This window comes from Tursiops truncatus, chromosome 13, assembly GCF_011762595.2.
Source record: "Tursiops truncatus isolate mTurTru1 chromosome 13, mTurTru1.mat.Y, whole genome shotgun sequence".
NCBI lineage: Eukaryota > Metazoa > Chordata > Mammalia > Artiodactyla > Delphinidae > Tursiops > Tursiops truncatus.
This window is the reverse complement of record NC_047046.1, coordinates 26,194,227-26,211,453: the sequence shown is the minus strand read 5'-3', so window position 1 is coordinate 26,211,453 and position 17,227 is coordinate 26,194,227. Positions and strand designations below refer to the sequence as shown.

At 48.2% G+C, this 17,227-nt stretch overlaps 1 protein-coding gene across 9 annotated transcripts in view; it reads left to right on the top strand.

Annotated features, from left to right (window-relative positions):
• Positions 1-17,227, top strand: part of MED15 (mediator complex subunit 15) — a 58,942-nt gene that overhangs the window by 4,364 nt on the left and 37,351 nt on the right. For 2 of the 9 annotated variants that reach the window (XM_073790402.1, XM_073790401.1), the window contains exons 1-4: positions 12,614-13,665; positions 15,721-15,883; positions 16,412-16,483; positions 16,923-17,026. The exons of 6 other annotated variants lie outside the window; for them this stretch is intronic. The gene's annotated coding sequence lies outside the window, so the exon portion shown is untranslated. Of the gene's footprint in view, positions 1-12,613; positions 13,666-15,720; positions 15,884-16,411; positions 16,484-16,874; positions 17,027-17,227 lie in introns of those variants that run through there. One more of the 9 variants, XM_073790403.1, reaches the window with a different exon arrangement.

The window sequence follows — 17,227 nt, the reverse complement described above, 5'->3', positions numbered from 1 at the left end:
CCAGTCAGGGGCCACGAAGGGCTGAGGGAGTGTGGAGCAGAGTGAGGGCGGACCGGTCAGCTGCCTCTTCTGCCAAGGACCCCTAGGGAGGTGTGAGCTCCAGGTCAGGAACCTAGGAGGTGTGGAAATTTCAGCCTAGACCAGAAGGAGAAAGTCGAGTGCTATTTAGCCAGAAACAAAATAAAACAAAGCAAAAAAGCAGAAGAGAACAGACAACGAAACAGCAACTTCCAAGGGTCTGGAGAGGTCTTCAGAAGGACAGGGAGTGTCCTGAAACTTGCATGTCCGGATCCTGCCTGTGGCTTGTGGTCCCTCCCACGGGCAGAAGCCACTGAGTCTTGGCCGACCCTTTTCTGTGGCTTAGCCCACGCAGGCCTCCGAACAGCCCTGTGCCTCCCTGGTGTGACTCTGGCCCTTGTTCTCCAGCAGGGAAGCTGCTGAGCCCACCGCTTTCTTCATAGCCCAGTTGTCATCCACGTGACTGGGCTGATGTCCGTGTACAGCCCAGCTCCAGAATGTCTGTGCCCTGAGGCCAGGGGCCCTGTCTGGTCACCACAAGTCCCAGCGAAGACACTAGAAAGTGATTGGTGAGACACTGACTTCAGAGTCCTGACCCTTGTCTCTACTGCCCCAGGCCAGGAGTGACAGTGACATGAGGGGATGGGAGCCCTCCGTCATCCAGGGTTTTCTCAACAGCAGCGACAACAGCAGCTGAAACGTGGGGGGTGTGCTGTGCATCCTGCTGCAGGAGTTGTTGTGTTGGCTCACCCACCGTCTCTGTGCTGGCCCTGAGAGTGGGCGGGTGCACTTGTTACTCCCGTGTAGGGTGAGGAAACTGAGGCATGGATGCGTGTCACAGAGGAGTGCTTGCTGAACCGTAGCAGGACTGGCGAGGCAAACCACTTTTTCACCTGAAAGAGTGGTCACGCCTCTTTTGGGGAAGCGGGGAGATGGCCCTGGAAGTTAACCCAAGCCATGTGCACTGAGAGAGCCCATTGGAGGAGCTGCTGCCGGTAGGCATCCTGTTGGCAGTTCTAGCAACTCCCCATGGGTCACTGGGCCCCAAAGGGTGGCAGGCCCCTCTGCTGCAGTTGGCACAACACTGCTGGCACAGCACCGCAAGCCCCAGCTGATCTTTGGCCTCTGCACAGGCTGCAGCCAGTCCCCAGCCACACCAGCGTCCTTTCATAGGTGACCCTACCCCCCTACCAGCTGCATCCCTTACGTCCATTCCTGGTCAGAAGTCTTCCAGCTGTTACTGCCATTCCTGACCTGGTGGCTATGGCTGGTCCAGGACCCATGGTGGGCATTCTGGGGTGGGAAGGACCGTGACCACGTGATTATCTTCCTGCCCTGGTCATGAAGGGCAAGGGGTACCTGCCCCTGAAAAGCATTCCTCAGGGCAGTGATACTGGTTATGTACCTAGAGGGTTGATTTCTAAAGGAATTCTGCTGGATTTTTAAAAATTCAATATGGATCATAGGACCGAGTAGTTTAAAGACCCCATGCCTGTGCGTTCACCACTCAGCTTCAAGTTGTCAACTCTTGCTTCATGGACTCCATCCTCTTTCTCCAGTCACTTTGATGCCCAGAATGTGTGCATGGCAGCCTGTGGATTCAGCTCTGAGCCAGGATCCCTCCTCCAGGGTCTGCACCTGCCTGCTGCCCCCACCGTGCCAGGCTGCCCCAGATCCTCACAGGAGCCCCGTTCTTGACCTGGTCGCCCTGCCTCCTGCTTGTTCCCCTGCCTGAGAGACCTGTCCTTCCCGTGGCTGAGCATTTGCAGTCCTATCCCACTCGCCCTCCCAGGACACCCAGCCACCCACCATGCCCCTCTCTTTACCCATGCTCTGTTACCGGTTTCCATCTGAATTGTTTGAACACTTGTTTCCCCCAGTCTGAACCCCTTGTGGCAGGGACACTACAAGAGTTTCTGAATCAGAGTTGATTCCTGCCTCTCCAAGAGTGACGGTGAGCCAACCTGATGGGCCTTCACCTCAGAGTTGGAGAAAGTCATAGCACTGCGCATGCAGGGATGCTGGCAAACTGGCATCCTCAGGAGCCGTGGAACATGGGGTACAGGCTGAGTTCGTTAAATAGACATCTTTGGCTGGTTATCTGAGTGATTTTAATTTTCTTTGTAATTTTTAGTATATATATGTATGTGTGTCGCTTGTTAACAGTAAACGTGTATTTCTTTCATAATCAGAAATCTTTTGAAGGAGAGGTAGACCCTGTCTACAGATGAGGAGGAGGTGAGCCGTGGTCACAGGCAGCTGCCATAAGGTGGGAAGTCGCCATGTGCTTTGTGTCACGGTGGGTGTCCTCCGTCGCCTGGGCCAGGTGCCAGCACAGCCGTTCTTTCCACCCCTGCTAAGAAGCATTCTGCTTTCCATCTGAAATTACCTTTCCAGCTGACCCTCCCTCTGTGCTGGTGGGAGAGCCCCAGCCAGACACTCCTGCTGCACGTCAGGCCCTCTGGCTGCAGACACGGCTGGCTTGCCCTCTGTCGTTCTTTCTCTGCCCTGTCAGAGGTCTGGTCTTGGCCTCATTCCCTCCTCATGACCCTGATGGCTCAGCCCACAGTGGTCCCTAATTCCTCTTGAGTTTGTAGAGCCCTTGTTGGATGCATCCTGGCATGAACTGAACAGATGAACTCTTTTTTGCTCTTTTTACACTCATTATTATTTTTTTGCCTTGCCAACAGTATTATAAATTTGTTGAGTGCAGGACCTGGTCGTACACTTCTGCATCCCAGTGAGCTCCTAGCATGGTGCCTTGTCTTAGGTGAGGGATGCAGGGTAATTGCAGGGAGCGTTGTGGAAAGCAGTGCTGAGCCTTTTTTTTTTTTGATTGAGACATTCATGTAAAGACAGGGGAGTTCAGGGTGTTGTTACTAGATGGTTCTGTTTAACAGATAAGCGAATGAGTACCTGATCCCGGAGACAGAGGAGGATGCGTTAGGAGCCCAGGCATAATTATCTCGAAACCACAACCCCGTGAGGGAGGGATGTTCCCCTCCACTTTAATAAGGTATCTCTTGGGACTTCTCTGGCGGTCCAGTGGTTATGACTCTGAGCTTTCCCTGCTGAGGGCACAGGTTCAATCCCTGGTCTGGGAACTAAGATCCCTCAAGCTGCAGTGGCCAAAAAAAAAATATAAGGAGTCTCTTGCTAACCTAGGCGGGGCCTGTTAGTAACCGTTCCTGATTGAATGAGTTAAGTATCCAAGGAGGAGTAACTTATTTGGGACAGTGAGTCCTTGGAGGAGACATTTGACCTTACTTTGAGCTTTTTTTTCTGAGACCGTTTTTTCAGACATACAGAGTTGCAGGGACAGAGCAGAGCGCTCTGGCGTGCTCTCCCTCCATTCACCGGTTCTCTCACATGGCTCTGTGCTCAGGCTTGGCGAGTAGCAGCTGGGTGCTGTCTGGCTTCCTCCCCTGGACATGGTTTCCTCCAGCTCTGCCTGGGACTCAGGCGGTAGTGGGGGCGGGTAGGGACCAGGGCTGAGGTGTGGCCTGGCTGCAGGTCAGCCTTTGTGCCCAGCCACTTGGCATCCAGTCCGGGAGAGGGGTGGCAAGGCGGGGAGGGGCAGAAGGCCCTGCGTGGGGACTTCTGCTCTCTGAAGCCTGTGCACCCCTTGCTCCTTCCAGTGCAGGCTCCTGGGGGTGTGGGGGCAGTGCCTGTTGCTTCAGAAATGGCTCATTCCCATCCCCGCTGTCTCCTGTTCTCTCCCTCTTTCCAACTTCCTTTCCATCCTCATCAGAGATGCTGTGTGAGGAAGTGATCTGGCTGCTGGGTGTGGGCTGGAGCCCCTGATATAAAGTGGAGAGAATGCCAGCTTTGCCCTGCGAGGCCCTTTTGGGCCACCGCAGGCCCTTCACACCCATCGGGTTGCCGTGAGTCATGCCAGGGAGGATTCAGGCCTGAGACTGTGCAGCGGGAAATCCCTGCCAGGGGTTCAGTGTTGGAATTCAGACCCCAGACCATTGGAGTCCAAACCTGAGGGTGGGGCTGGGGCAGGTCCTGGGGCCAGGCTCAAGGGCCCTCACCAGGCTCCCATAGTGTTACTTTGTATTGAAGTAAAGCCCACCCATGCAGTGAGCGGCCCGAGGACACGTGTCACCGTGAAAATGCCCACCAGCTGCCCAGACTACATCCTGAACAGGCCCAGCACCCTGTGCTTCAGCCGGTGCAGCCCCTGCCCCACTCTCCTGACTTCCGGGCCATGGAGACGTTTGTTCCAGAATTTCCTGTCACTGGAATCCCAAGCTCTGCAACCCTGGGTCTGGACTCTTCCGTTCAGAGTGACGTGTGTGACGTTTGTCCTCGTAGGCAGCAGGTTCTTATTTATGCCGATATTCCACTGCACGACCACGCCCCCCACCCCCACCCCCGGTACTGTCCTGTTGTGTGTTTGACAGACATTGGGGTTAGTTCCAGTTGTTGGCTGTGTGAACACTGCACCAGGGCCGCTTTGGGTCCTGTCTCCTGTGAGTACAGTACTCGCTCTCTGGGCTCTGACCCCAGGGCTAGGTGCAGGGGTGGCCTTCAGCTTCAGCACCGTCTGGAAAATGATTTTCCCAGGTGATACCAGTTGACATTCCCACCAGCCACGTGGGGAGGTTGCCCTTGTTAGACATCTTTGCCAACACCCAATGTTGTCAAGGAAGCTGCCTTCATAACAATCACTTTGTTAATTGTTAATGCGCACTCAGATTGACCCACCGGGTGCAGAGACAGTAGGAATGGAAGGGATGGCTTATGAGGGACAGATCTGTCAGGAAGGAAGCTGCAGAATTGGTGACGGTGTGAGGGAGGCGAGCCCTGATCCTGTGCTAATTTCTGAGAGGTGAGTGCAATGTGACGAAGTGCAGGGTGTGTGGAGTGTCAACCCTCTGGAGGAGAGAAGTCCAGCTGCCTGTGGGAGAAGCAGGGAGCAGACCTGGAAGAGCGTCAGCTGCAGGAGTGCCTCGCTGGGGCCCCAAGGGGCATGTGGGTGGAGCGGAGGGAGAGGATGTGGGTGCAGGGAAGCCAGTCCCGGCAGCGCCAGCACGTCTCCACCTCCTGTTTCAGTCAGTGTGTTCCGGGCTGGTGGGTGCGGTACTTCATTCTCTTCAGATAATGTTGCAGATGATTTCAAAACAGGAGGGTATTTTCTGTGATCTCTCTGCTCAGAGATGGCTGTTGCTGACATTTTGATCTCTTTCCTCCAGTCCTGTTTCTTTGGGCATATGACTTGATGTGTATGTATTTTAAATATGCCAACACACACACAGACCCATGTTTCTTAAGTGGAATTAGACTCTGAGTTCAGGTTTGAGTGGTGGCTTTCTCACTGCCAAGGTTCATCCCCTGGGGGGACTCTGGCTGGGACTTGTGTGCCCATGGCCCAGGTTCACATGAGACTGGACACAGCAAGTCTTCTGGCGGATAGGACTCTTCCACATAGTCTGGCTCTGTCTGGGTGGGGAGGGACTGGACCAACCTCTGGTTATGGGAACAGGTTTTGTGAGACTTATCAGTTCCCACTTTCTGAGGCCCAAGCTCTCTAGGCCGAGGGAGACTCGGAGTGCATGGTTGCTCCCCGTGTGATGGCCCAGAGGGCCCCACTGCAGGGCACTCTTGGGAGTGAGCCTCCTTCAGGCATCTCTGCACAGTCATCCTGTGTGCTTGAGATAACTCTTTTATTTCCTATCTTGTTAAAAGTTCTGTTATGGACTTTTCCTTCACAGAAGTAGGGATAATGGAAGTATGGTCTCCTAGCTACTTGGAGAGTTAGCATCATATGGCCAGTGTTTCACCCATCCCTTTCCACCCCGTCCTGCACTGTCTTCAGTCACTTCCCAGATACCGTATGATTTTCACTGCTGGGACTCGAGTGCAGACCTCTGGAAGATAGGGCTTTCCTCCCCCGAAATATTTTACAAAGTCACGTGAGATAAGCATTTTAATAAGCTCTTGGGTTGATAGAGTCTGTCCTTAACCACGTGGTTGCCCAGTGGTGAGTGGGACACGCTCAGGGCTGGAACCTGGGGAGCCACAGTGGTCCAAGGCCTGGAGCCCAGAGGCCACTGCCTGGATGGATCAAGAGGTCTTTCCAGCATCCTGGTTCTGTTGTGGTCAAACCCGCAGAATGGAGAAAATGATGAAACTTGTGTAGCTTCTGTAGCTCAAATAATGACATATGCTTTAAGAGCAGCGGTAGCATCTTTAGGTGTTGTTCTTTCATTGATCTAATTTGTCGAGGGTTGAGAAATCTTGCAAGCAGAAATTGGGGAGCTTAAACCGATAAGAAAGTGAAGAGAAAGAGAACAGGAAGGGCTCATAGTCTGGGATGTAGTTTGGCAAACAGGCTTCCAGCTGCAGTGAGGTGAAGCAGGCTCCCTGAGTTAAGGACAGGTAGTTTGCTCTGGTTGCAGTTGGTGACTAAACCATCTGTGTCTCATCATTTCCTCACTCCGAGCTGAAGCCACCTGGGTGCTGGGGCAGGCTCGAGAGAAGACCCCCTGTCGGCTGTCTGAGCCCCGGGGAAGCTGCGTGTCCCGTGGGGGGCGGTGTGCGATGGCCCCTCTTGGGTCGGTGCCTCTGACCACACTCTGGCCAAGGGGTCCTGGGAGAACTGCAGAATGCTGGGGCAGGTGGGTGGGGGCACTGCTGATGGAGCGGAGCTTCCTGTCTCTGCGTGGACTGAGTTGGGAAGGCATAGAAAGGCGAAGGAGGCCTTTCTTCATAGCTGGCGTTCCTTGAATATTTCTTTATGGCAGAGTCAGTGGCACACTCTTTAGGTGCATTTTGTCATTTGATTTTTTTTTTAATTTATTTATTTTAATTTTATTTTTTTGGCTGTGTTGGGTCTTCATTGCTGTACGCAGGCTTTCTCTAGGGGCTACTTTTCTTTGAGGTGCGTGGGCTTCTCATTGCAGTGGCTTCTCTTGTTGCGGAGCATGGGCTTTAGGTGCGCAGGCTTCAGTAGCTGTGGCTTGCGGGCTTAGTTGCTCCGCGGCATGTGGGATCTTCCCAGACCAGGGCTCGAACCCGTGTCCCCTTCATTGGCAGGCAGATTCTTAACTACTGCGCCACCAGGGAAGTCCCTGTCATTTGATTTTTATCAAACTAATATTTGTGCATAAATTTTAAAAGTCAAGGACTGATAACAACTTACAAGAGAGTGCGGTGGTCCCGACTCACTGTGTCCTCCCCTTGACTCGGGGCTTTCTTTTCTGGCCGGGGCTTTCTTTTCTGGCCAGCGTCCGTGGTTCTAAGTCACATGCACGCATGGGTCATCACGGTGATGAGTTTCTGATTATCTGTTGACTTTCTCTGGGAACGCAGCTGTTATCTCTGCCTCTCCCTTGTCCACCAGTGTTTCAGCTTCTGGGTAAATGGGTAATGAGCGCTAGTGTTTAGGGCCACATGGACAGACGTTCACAGCCGAACACAGTGGCAGACTGTGATGGTTTTCACTCCCTGGGAAAAACGTGCCTTCTTAGAAATGTGCCTAGAGTTCTGTGTGCCTGCGGCTGAGTCTTCCTCTGTCTTCAGTCACCTCTCAGTGCAGTTATCACAAGCTTGGTACTGCTGGGCTGTCTGTCCTTCTGCACCTCCCTTCTGGAGGCCTCAAGGGTGAGGCCCTCTCAGGGCTTGTCTCCTGCAGGGCTCCAGTGTTGGAGTTCTTGCTTCCTGTATCCTGGGTTTTCTTCTTTTTGGTTCACTGCCTTGTTCTACCAGCTTCCAGGAAAGGGGCTCCAGGGAGGCCATGTCAGTTTGGATGCATGTGGACTTCTAGGGCGGAGGTGCTTCCTCAAGGATTGAGAAGCCTCTCCTGCTGCTTTCTTGCCTCCAGGGCTGGCCTGTTGCTTCTCCTCTCAGGTGAGCTTTAGGGCGACTTGCCTTACTCCCAAAACTCACTGGCGGTGCTTCAGGGGAAGTCCCTTCAGTCATTTCCCAGGGAGTCCCGTTTCCTCCATGCCCTGTATTCATTCTCCCCCCATGTCTTTAAAGCTGGCCCTTTGACCCTCTTTTTTTTTTTTTTTTGAATTTTATTTAATTTATTTTTTTATACGGCAGGTTCTTATTAGTTATCCATTTTATACGTATTAGCGTATATATGTCAATCCCAATCTCCCAATTCATCACACCACCACCACCACCCCCGCCACTTTCCCCCCTTGGTATCCATACGTTTGTTCTCTACATCTGTGTCTCTATTTCTGCCCTGTAAACCGGTTCATCTGTACCATTTTTCCAGGTTCCACGTATATGCATTAATATACGATATGTGTTTTTCTCTTTCTGACTTACTTCACTCTGTATGACAGTCTCTAGATCCATCCACGTCTCTACAAATGACCCAGTTTCGTTCCTTTTTATGGCTAATATTCCATTGTATATAAGTACCACATCTTTTTTATCCATTCGTCTGTTGATGGGCATTTAGGTTGCTTCCATGACCTGCTATTGTAAATAGTGCTGCAATGAACATTGGGGTGCATGTGTCTTTTTGAATTATGGTTTTCTCTGGGTATATGCCCAGTAGTGGGATTGCTGGGTCATATGGTAGTTCTATTTTTAGTTTTTTAAGGAACCTCCATACTGTTCTCCATAGTGGCTGTATCAACTTACATTCCCACCAACAGTGCAAGAGGTTTCCCTTTTCTCCACATCCTCTCCAGCATTTGTTGTTTGTAGATATTCTGATGATGCCCATTCTAACTGGTGTGAGGTGATACCTCATTGTAGTTTTGATTTGCATTTCTCTAATAATTAGTGATTTTGAGCAGGTTTTCATGTGCTTCTTGGCCATCTGTATGTCTTTGGAGAAATGTCTGTTTAGGTCTTCTGCCCATTTTTTGATTGGGTTGTTTGTTTTTTTAATATTGAGCTGCATGAGCTGTTTATATATTTTAGAGATTAATCCGTTGTCCGTTGGTTCATTTGCAAATATTTTCTCCCATTCTGAGGGTTGTCTTTTCGTCTTGTTTATGTTTTCCTTTGCTGTGTAAAAGCTTTTAAGTTTCAGCAGGTCCCATTTGTTTATTTTTGTTTTTATTTCCATTACTCTAGGAGGTGGATCAAAAAAGGTCTTGCTGTGATTTATGTCAAAGGGTGTGCTTCCTATGTTTTCCTCTAAGAGTTTTATAGTGTCCGGTCTTACATTTAGGTCTTTAATCCATTTTGAGTTTATTTTTGTGTATGGTGTTAGGGCGTGTTCTAATTTCATTCTTTTACATGTAGCTCTCCAGTTTTCCCAGCACCACTTATTGAAGAGAATGTCTTTTCCCCATTGTATATCCTTGCCTCCTTTGTCATAGATTAGTTGACCATAGGTGCGTGGGTTTATCTCTGGGCTTTCTATCCTGTTCTATTGATCTATATTTCTGTTTTTGTGCCAGTACCATATTGTCTTGATTACTGTAGCTTTGTAGTATAGTCTGAAGTCAGGGAGTCTGATTCCTTCAGCTCCATTTTTTTTCCCTCAAGACTGCTTTGGATATTCGGGGTCTTTTGTGTCTCCATACAAATTTTAAGATTTTTTGTTCTAGTTCTGTAAAAAAAATGCCATTGGTAATTTGATAGGGATAGGGATTGCATTGAATCTGTAGATTGCTTTGGGTAGTATAGTCAATATTGATTCTTCCAATCCAAGAACATGGTATATCTCTCCATCTGTTTGTATCATCTTTAATTTCATCAGTGTCTTATAGTTTTCTGCATACAGGTCTTTTGTCTCCTTAGGTAGGTTTATTCCTAGGTATTTTATTCTTTTTGTTGCAGTGGTAAATGGGAGTGTTTTCTTAATTTCTCCTTCAGATTTTTCATCGTTAGTGTATAGGAATGCAAGAGATTTCTGTGCATTAATTTTGTATCCTGCAGCTTTACCAAATTCATTGATTAGCTCTAGTAGTTTTCTGGTGGCATCTTTAGGATTCTATATAGTATCATGTCATCTGCAAAGAGTGACAGTTTTACTTCTTTTCCAATTTGTATTCCTTTTATTTCTTTTTCTTCTCTGATTGCTGTGGCTAGGACTTCCAAAACTATGTTGAATAATAGTGGTGAGAGTGGATGTCCTTGTCTTATTCCTGATCTTAGAGGAAATGCTTTCAGTTTTTCACCATTGAGAATGACGTTTGCTGTGGGTTTGTCATATATGGCCTTTATTATGTTGAGGTAGGTTCCCTTTATGCCCACTTTCTGGAGAGTTTTTTTTTTTTTTTTTTTTTTTTGCGTTACGTGAGCCTCTCACTGTTGTGGCCTCTCCCGTTGCAGAGCACAGGCTCTGGACATGCAGGCTCAGCAGCCATGGCTCACGGGCCTAGCCGCTCCGCGGCATGTGGGATCTTCCCAGACCGGGCCCGAACCCATGTCTGCTGCATCGGCAGGTGGAGTCTCAACCACTGCGCCACCAGGGAAGCCCATTCTGGAGAGTTTTTATCATAAATCGGGGGTTGAATTTTGTCAAGAGCTTCTTCTGCATCTATTGAGATGATCATATGGTTTTTATTCTTCAGTTTGTTAATATGGTGTATCACATTGATTGATTTGCATATATTGAAGAATCCTTGCATCCCTGGGATGAATCCCACTTGATCATGGTGTCTGATCTTTTTAATGTGTTGTTGGACTCTGTTTGCTAGTATTTTGTTGAGGATTTTTGCATTTATAGTCATCAGTGATATTGGTTGGTAATTTTCTTTATTTGTAGGATCTTTATCTGGTTTGGGTATTAAGGTGATGGTGACCTCATAGAATGAGTTTGGGAGTGTTCCTTCCTCTGCAATTTTTTGGAAGAGTTTGAGAAGGATGGGTGTTAGCTCTTCTCTAAATGTTTGATAGAATTCACCTGTGAAGCCATATGGTCCTGGACTTCTGTTTGTTGGAAGATTTTTAATCACAGTTTCAATTTCATTACTTGTGATTGGTCTGCTCATATTTTCTGTTTCTTCCTGGTTCAGTCTTGGAAGGTTATACCTTTCTAAGAATTTGTCCATTTCTTCCAGGTTGCCCATTTTATTGGCATAGAGTTGCTTGTAGTCTCTTAGGATGCTTTGTATTTCTGCAGTGTCTGTTGTAACTCCTCCTTTTTCATTTCTAATTTTATTGATTTGAGTCCTCTCCCTCTTTCTCTTGATGAGTCTAGCTAATGGTTTATCAATTTTGTTTATCTTCTCAAAGAACCAGCTTTTAGTTTTATTGATCTTTGCTATTGTTTTCTTTGTTTCTATTTCATTTATTTCTGCTTTGATCTTTATGATTTCTTTCCTTCTACTAACTTTGAGTTTTGTTTGTTCTTCTTTCTCTAGTTCCTTTAGGTTAAGGTTAGATTGTTTGTTTGAGATTTTTCTTGTTTCTTGAGGTAGGCTTGTATTGCTATAAACTTCCCTTTTAGAACTGCTTTTGCTGCATCCCATAGGTTTCGGATCATTGTGTTTTCATTGTAATTTGTCTCTAGGTATTTATTTATTTCCTCTTTGATTTCTTCAGTGATCTCTTGGTTATTTAGTAACGTATTGTTTAACCTCCATATGTTTGTATTTTTTACATTTTCTTCCCTGTAATTGATTTCTAATCTCATAATGTTGTGGTTGGAAAAGATGCTTGATATTTCAATTTTCTTAAATTTACCGAGGCTTGATTTGTGGCCCAAGATGTGACCTATCCTGGAGAATGTTCCATGTGCACTTGAGAAGAAAGTATAATCTGCTGTTTTTGGATGGTGTGTCCTATAAATATCAATTAAATCTATCTGGCCTATTGTGTCATTTAAAGCTTGTGTTTCCTTATTAATTTTCTGTATGGATGATCTGTCCATTGGTGTAAGTGAGGTGTTAAGAGGCCCCCACTATTATTGTGTTACTGTCGATTTCCTCTTTTATAGCTGTTAGTAGTTGCCTTATGTATTGAGGTGCTCCTGTGTTGGGTGCATATATATTTATAATTGTTATATCTTCTTCTTGGATTGATCCCTTGATCATTATGTAGTGTCCTTCCTTGTCTCTTATAACATTCTTTATTTTAAAGTCTGTTTTATCTGATATGAGTATTGCTACTCCAGCTTTCTTTTGATTTCCATTTGCATGGAATATCTTTTTCCATCCCCTCACTTTCAGTCTGTATCTGTCCCTAGGTCTGACGTGGTTCTCTTGTAGACAGCATATGTATGGGTCTTGTTTTTGTGTCCATTCAGTGAACCTGTATCTTTTGATTGGAGCATTTAATCCATTCACATTTAAAGTAATTATTGATATATGTTCCTATTACCATTTTCTTAATTGTTATGGGTTTGTTTTTGTAGGTCCTTTTCTTCTCTTGTGTTTCCAACTTAGAGAAGTTTCTTTAGCATTTGTTGTAGAGCTGGTTTGGTGGTGCTGAATTCTCTTAGCTTTTGCTTGTCTGTAAAGCTTTTGATTTCTCCATCGAATCTGAATGAGATCCTTGCCAGGTAGAGTAATCTTGGTTGTAGTTTCTTCCCTTTCATCACTTTAAATATATCATGCCACTCCCTTCTGGCTTGTAGAGTTTCTGCTGAGAAATTAGCTGTTAACCTTATGGGAGTTCCCTTGTATGTTATTTTTTGTTTTTCCCTTGTTGCTTTCAATAATTTTTCTTTGTCTTTAATTTTTGTCAGTTTGATTACTGTGTGTCTCGGCATGTTTTTCCTTGGATTTATCCTGCCTAGGACTCTGTGTACTTCCTGGACTTGGGTGGCTATTTCCTTTCCCATGTTAGGGAAGCTTTCGACTATAATCTCTTCAAATATTTTCTCGGGTCCTTTCTCTTTCTTTTCTCCTTCTGGGACCCCCTATATTGTGAATGTTGTTGTGTTTAATGTTTTCCCAGAGGTCTCTTAAGCTGTCTTCATTTCTTTTCATTCTTTTTTCTTTATTCTGTTCTGTGGCAGTGAATTCCACCATTCTGTCTTCCAGGTCACTTGTCTGTTCTTCTGCGTCAGTTATTCTGCTATTGATTCCTTCTAGTGTATTTTTCATTTCAGTTATTGTATTGTTCATCTCTGTTTGTTTGTTCTTTAATTCTTCTAGGTGTTCTTTAATTCTTCTAGGCCTCTGTTAAACATTTCTTGTATCTTCTTGATCTTTGCCTCCATTCTTTTTCTGAGGTCCTGGATCATCTTCACTATCATTACTCTGAATTCTTTTTCTGGAAGGTTGCCTATCTCCATTTAGTTGTTTTTCTGGGGTTTTATCTTGTTCCTTCATCTGGTACATAGCGCTCTGCCTTTTCATCTTGTCTATCTTTCTGTGAATGTGGTTTTTGTTGCACAGGCTGCAGGATTGTAGTTCTTCTTGCCTCTGCTGTCTGCCTTCTGGTGGATGAGGCTATCTAAGAGGCTTGTGCAAGTTTCTTGATGGGAGGGACTGGTGGTGAGTAGAGTTGGGTGTTGCTCTGGTGGGCAGAGCTCAGTAAAACTTTAATCCGCTTGTCTGCTGATGGGTGGGGCTGGGTTCCCTCCCTGTTGGTTGTTTGGCCTGAGGCGACCCAACACTGGAGCCTACCCAGCTCTCTGGTGGGACCAGTGGTGGGCTCTGGGAGGGCTCACGCCAAGGAGCACTTCCCAGAACTTCTGCTGCCAGTGTCCTTGTCCTCACAGTGAGCCACAGCCATCCCCCGCCTCTGCAGGAGACCCTCCAACACTAGCAGGTAGGTCTGGTTCAGTCTCCTATGGCGTCACTGCTCCTTCCCCTGGGTCCTGATGCGCACACTACTTTGTGTGTGTCCTCCAAGAGTGGAGTCTCTGTTTCCCCCAGTCCTGTTGAAGTCCTGCAATCAAATCCTGCTAGCCTTCAAAGTCTGATTCTCTAGGAATTCCTCCTCCCGTTGCCGGACCCCCAGGTTGGGAAGCCTGATGTGGGGCTCAGAACCTTCACTCCAGTGGGTGGGCTTTTGTGATATAAGTGTTCTCCAGTTTGTGAGTTACCCACCCAACAGTCATGGGATTTGATTTTATTGTGATTGCGCCCCTACTACCATCTCATTGTGGCTTCTCCTTTGTCTTTGGATGTGTGGTATCTTTTTTGGTGAGTTGCAGTGTCTTCCTGTCGATGATCGTTCAGCAGTTAGTTGTGATTCTGGTGCTCTTGCAAGAGGGAGTGAGCGCAAGTCCTTCTACTCCACCATCTTGAACCAATCTCCTACCTTCTTTTTATTTTATCTTTTATCTCCTGTTTTCCATCTCTTTGTCTTCTAGCTCTGCTCTGTGGGAGATTTCTTCAATTTTATCTCTGACCCTTTGCTGCTAACATCTAATAGGCTTTTATTTGTAAGAACTTTTTTGTTGTTGTTGTAATCTGACTTTTCTGGTTTTATAGCATCTTGTTCTTGTTAAATGGATGCTATGTCTTATCTACTTGGATATTGAGATAGTTTCTGTTTTCTTCCTGCTGAGTTTCTTGCAGGGTCTTTATCTGCCATGTTAGGTGTCTGGGAGCCCTTGGTTGGCTGCTCACTCTCATATCGGGGCACTGTGAAGGCAACTGGAAATTAGACACTCAGATTCAGTCCCCCTTTCCAACCTGGAGGTTCATATCTCATTTAATTTTATTTTTAAAATGAAATTATTGCAGGGAGCGTATTTGGATTATGACTTAAGCTAGCACCTCACCCATCATGTGTCTTCTGCAGATGGGTTTCCTCTTTTTGGAGAGCCAGACCTTACATTGGAACCTGTACTTTTTTTTTTATTAATTAATTTATTTTTGGCTGTGTTAAGTCTTCGTTGCTACATGCGGGCTTTCTCTAGTTGTGGCGAGTGGGGACTACTCTTCGTTGTAGTGCGTGGGCTTCTCATTGCGGTGGCTTCTCTTGTTGCGGAGTACGGGCTCTAGGCACGTGGGCTTCAGTAGTTGTGGCACGCGGGCTTAGTAGTTGTAGCTCGCGGGCTCTAGAGCACAGCCTCAGTAGTTATGGCACATGGGCTTCATTGCTCTGCGGCCTGTGGGATCTTCCTGGATCTTCCTGGCGGATTCTTAACCACTGCGCCACCAGGGAAGTCCTGGAACCTGTATTCTTTTATTGTGACTGATCCTTTATCATCTTCCTCTCCAAATAAATTCCTGATTTTAAAAAAATTTGGTGCCTCAGAGAGTATAATATTTTGGGGGACCAACCAAAGGAAATATAGGTCCTTTCTCACTTGAAAATATGAAACCCATAGATGTAGTGAGAATTTGTCAGAGTTGTGTTTCCCTCTCAGGGCCATTGTGGTGATTTGTTTTCCTCTGGTCTGTCTTCCCCTCCTATCTCGTCTGGAGGCAGGCTCCCAGGATTCCTTGGTGCTGGGCAGGTACAGAAGCTTTGGGCTGGCCACATCTGTGGAATGCATGGGCCCAACTGGCATTTAGGGAGGGTGGGACAGTTTTCTCTCTTGTGCTGACCTGAGCTGTGCTTTACCAAACAAACATCACCTAGGGCTGTGCCACAAGTGTGGGGAGCTCAGACACACAGGCCCTGGCTGAGAGTGGGGTGGGGGCTGCCCTCAGCACCCCTCCTCAGATGTCAGGGCAGGGCTTGAGGTGCTGAGGTTCAGATACCTTTTTCTTATCTCTCTGGTTGGTGGCTGATAAAAATGTGTGAGGAATCTGTTTTCCATCTGGTAAAATCTTTTCCCCTTTTTGGCGTTTACTTTGGGCGATGTGCTTAGGAAAGCCTTCCTCCTCCTGATGCTGGGTATGTAACTGTCCTCCTGTTGTCTTCCAGTACTTTTGTGGTTTGGGATCTTACACTGGTTGAAGGGTTGCACACACCAGCTGCAGGCTCCTGTCCCAGTTTGGTGAACAGACTGCACACACAGGTGGTACTTCACCAGGAAGCTTCTCCTCGAGGGTGGAGCAGGGCTGGCAAAAACTTACATCCATGAGAGGTCAGTTGGTTGACGGGTGTCATGGTTTTCAAATCAGGGGAAGATGCCTCTGGGCAGAATGAAAGTCTTTGGGTGGGTGGAGGGCATCCCGTCTGCCTGAGGCCAGGAGTTTAGACACTGGCACAGAGCCAAGGAACTTGGGCTCCCAGGAACTCAGCTTCTGTTGGACCGGGGAGGCAGCATTGAGGAGGGTGGGGTAAGGAGAGAAGGGAACATAGGTGGGAGAGTCAGGCGAGACTGTTCTCTGACTGATTTCCTTAACACCCTGGTGCTTCCCGTGCCAGTGTGCCTGATGATGTTACTGCTGTAATCCTCAGGACAACCCCGTGAGGTGGCATTGTCACTGTCCTCCCTCTGTAGGAGAGGACACACAGGCACCTCAAGGTGGCGCCTCCCTCGGGGATCACTGGCAGGGGGGGTGTGGTGGGCAGTGAGGGCAGACGGAAGCCTGAGTGCACGTCGAGCTTACGTCCAGGCGCACCTGCCCAGGGACACACAGTGGGCTGGGTGTTTGCCTTTCCTCTGCAGATTCCAGTGTCGGGGATGAGGACTGGACTCCAGTCGACAAATTGAGTTTCCCACTTTGGAGACAGGGCGGAGGTGAGGAGGAGCAGGTGTGCTGAGGCTGGACCTGTCCTAGCGCCCTTCATCCTAGCCTCAGTCCCTTCTGAGCATCCTTTATGGAGAGGATGTGCCTGGGGCTGGAGTGCCTCCAGGACCCAGAGCTGGCCAGTGGTCAGGGTGGAACTTGATCCCCGGTCTGTGTGTTCTGTACAAGTGATCGGAGCCCAGGCCCTCCCTTCTCTGCTTCCTGCCAGGTCCATCTGCCCAGCACAGGCCTTTCCCCAAGCCCCCTGGCCTCTACCACTGGGACGTGCCTGTGCCAGGCTTGGTGTCCCCTGAGCCTGTCACAGCAGTTCTGGGTTCTGCATGTCGTGTCCGTCAAAGTACATGGTGTCGCCATCCCTCATGTTATAAAAAATTGACACAGATGACCGCCTGCAGCACGCAGAGGTGGATGCCATGGTCTGTTCTCCAGGTGTTCGTGGGACAGACAGGAAGCCAACGATTTCCACAGGAGGTGCCGTGGGTGTGGTCAGAGTGACCACAGGGTTTCCATGAGGCAGAGAATAGGGGTGCTGCGTAAGTACGAGGTCGGAGGGCCCAGCGGGCAGGGCTAGGGAGAGAGCCGCCCTGGGAGAACGAGCAGAGTGGGTGAGGGAGGGGAGGGGCCTCCTCGCTGGACGGGCTGCCTGCCTTGCTGCTGAGGAGGAAGGCCCTTGAGGCAGGCGGGACATGGACTTGGGCAGAGGCTTGGGGAGCTGACGAGGGGGTGGGGATGGG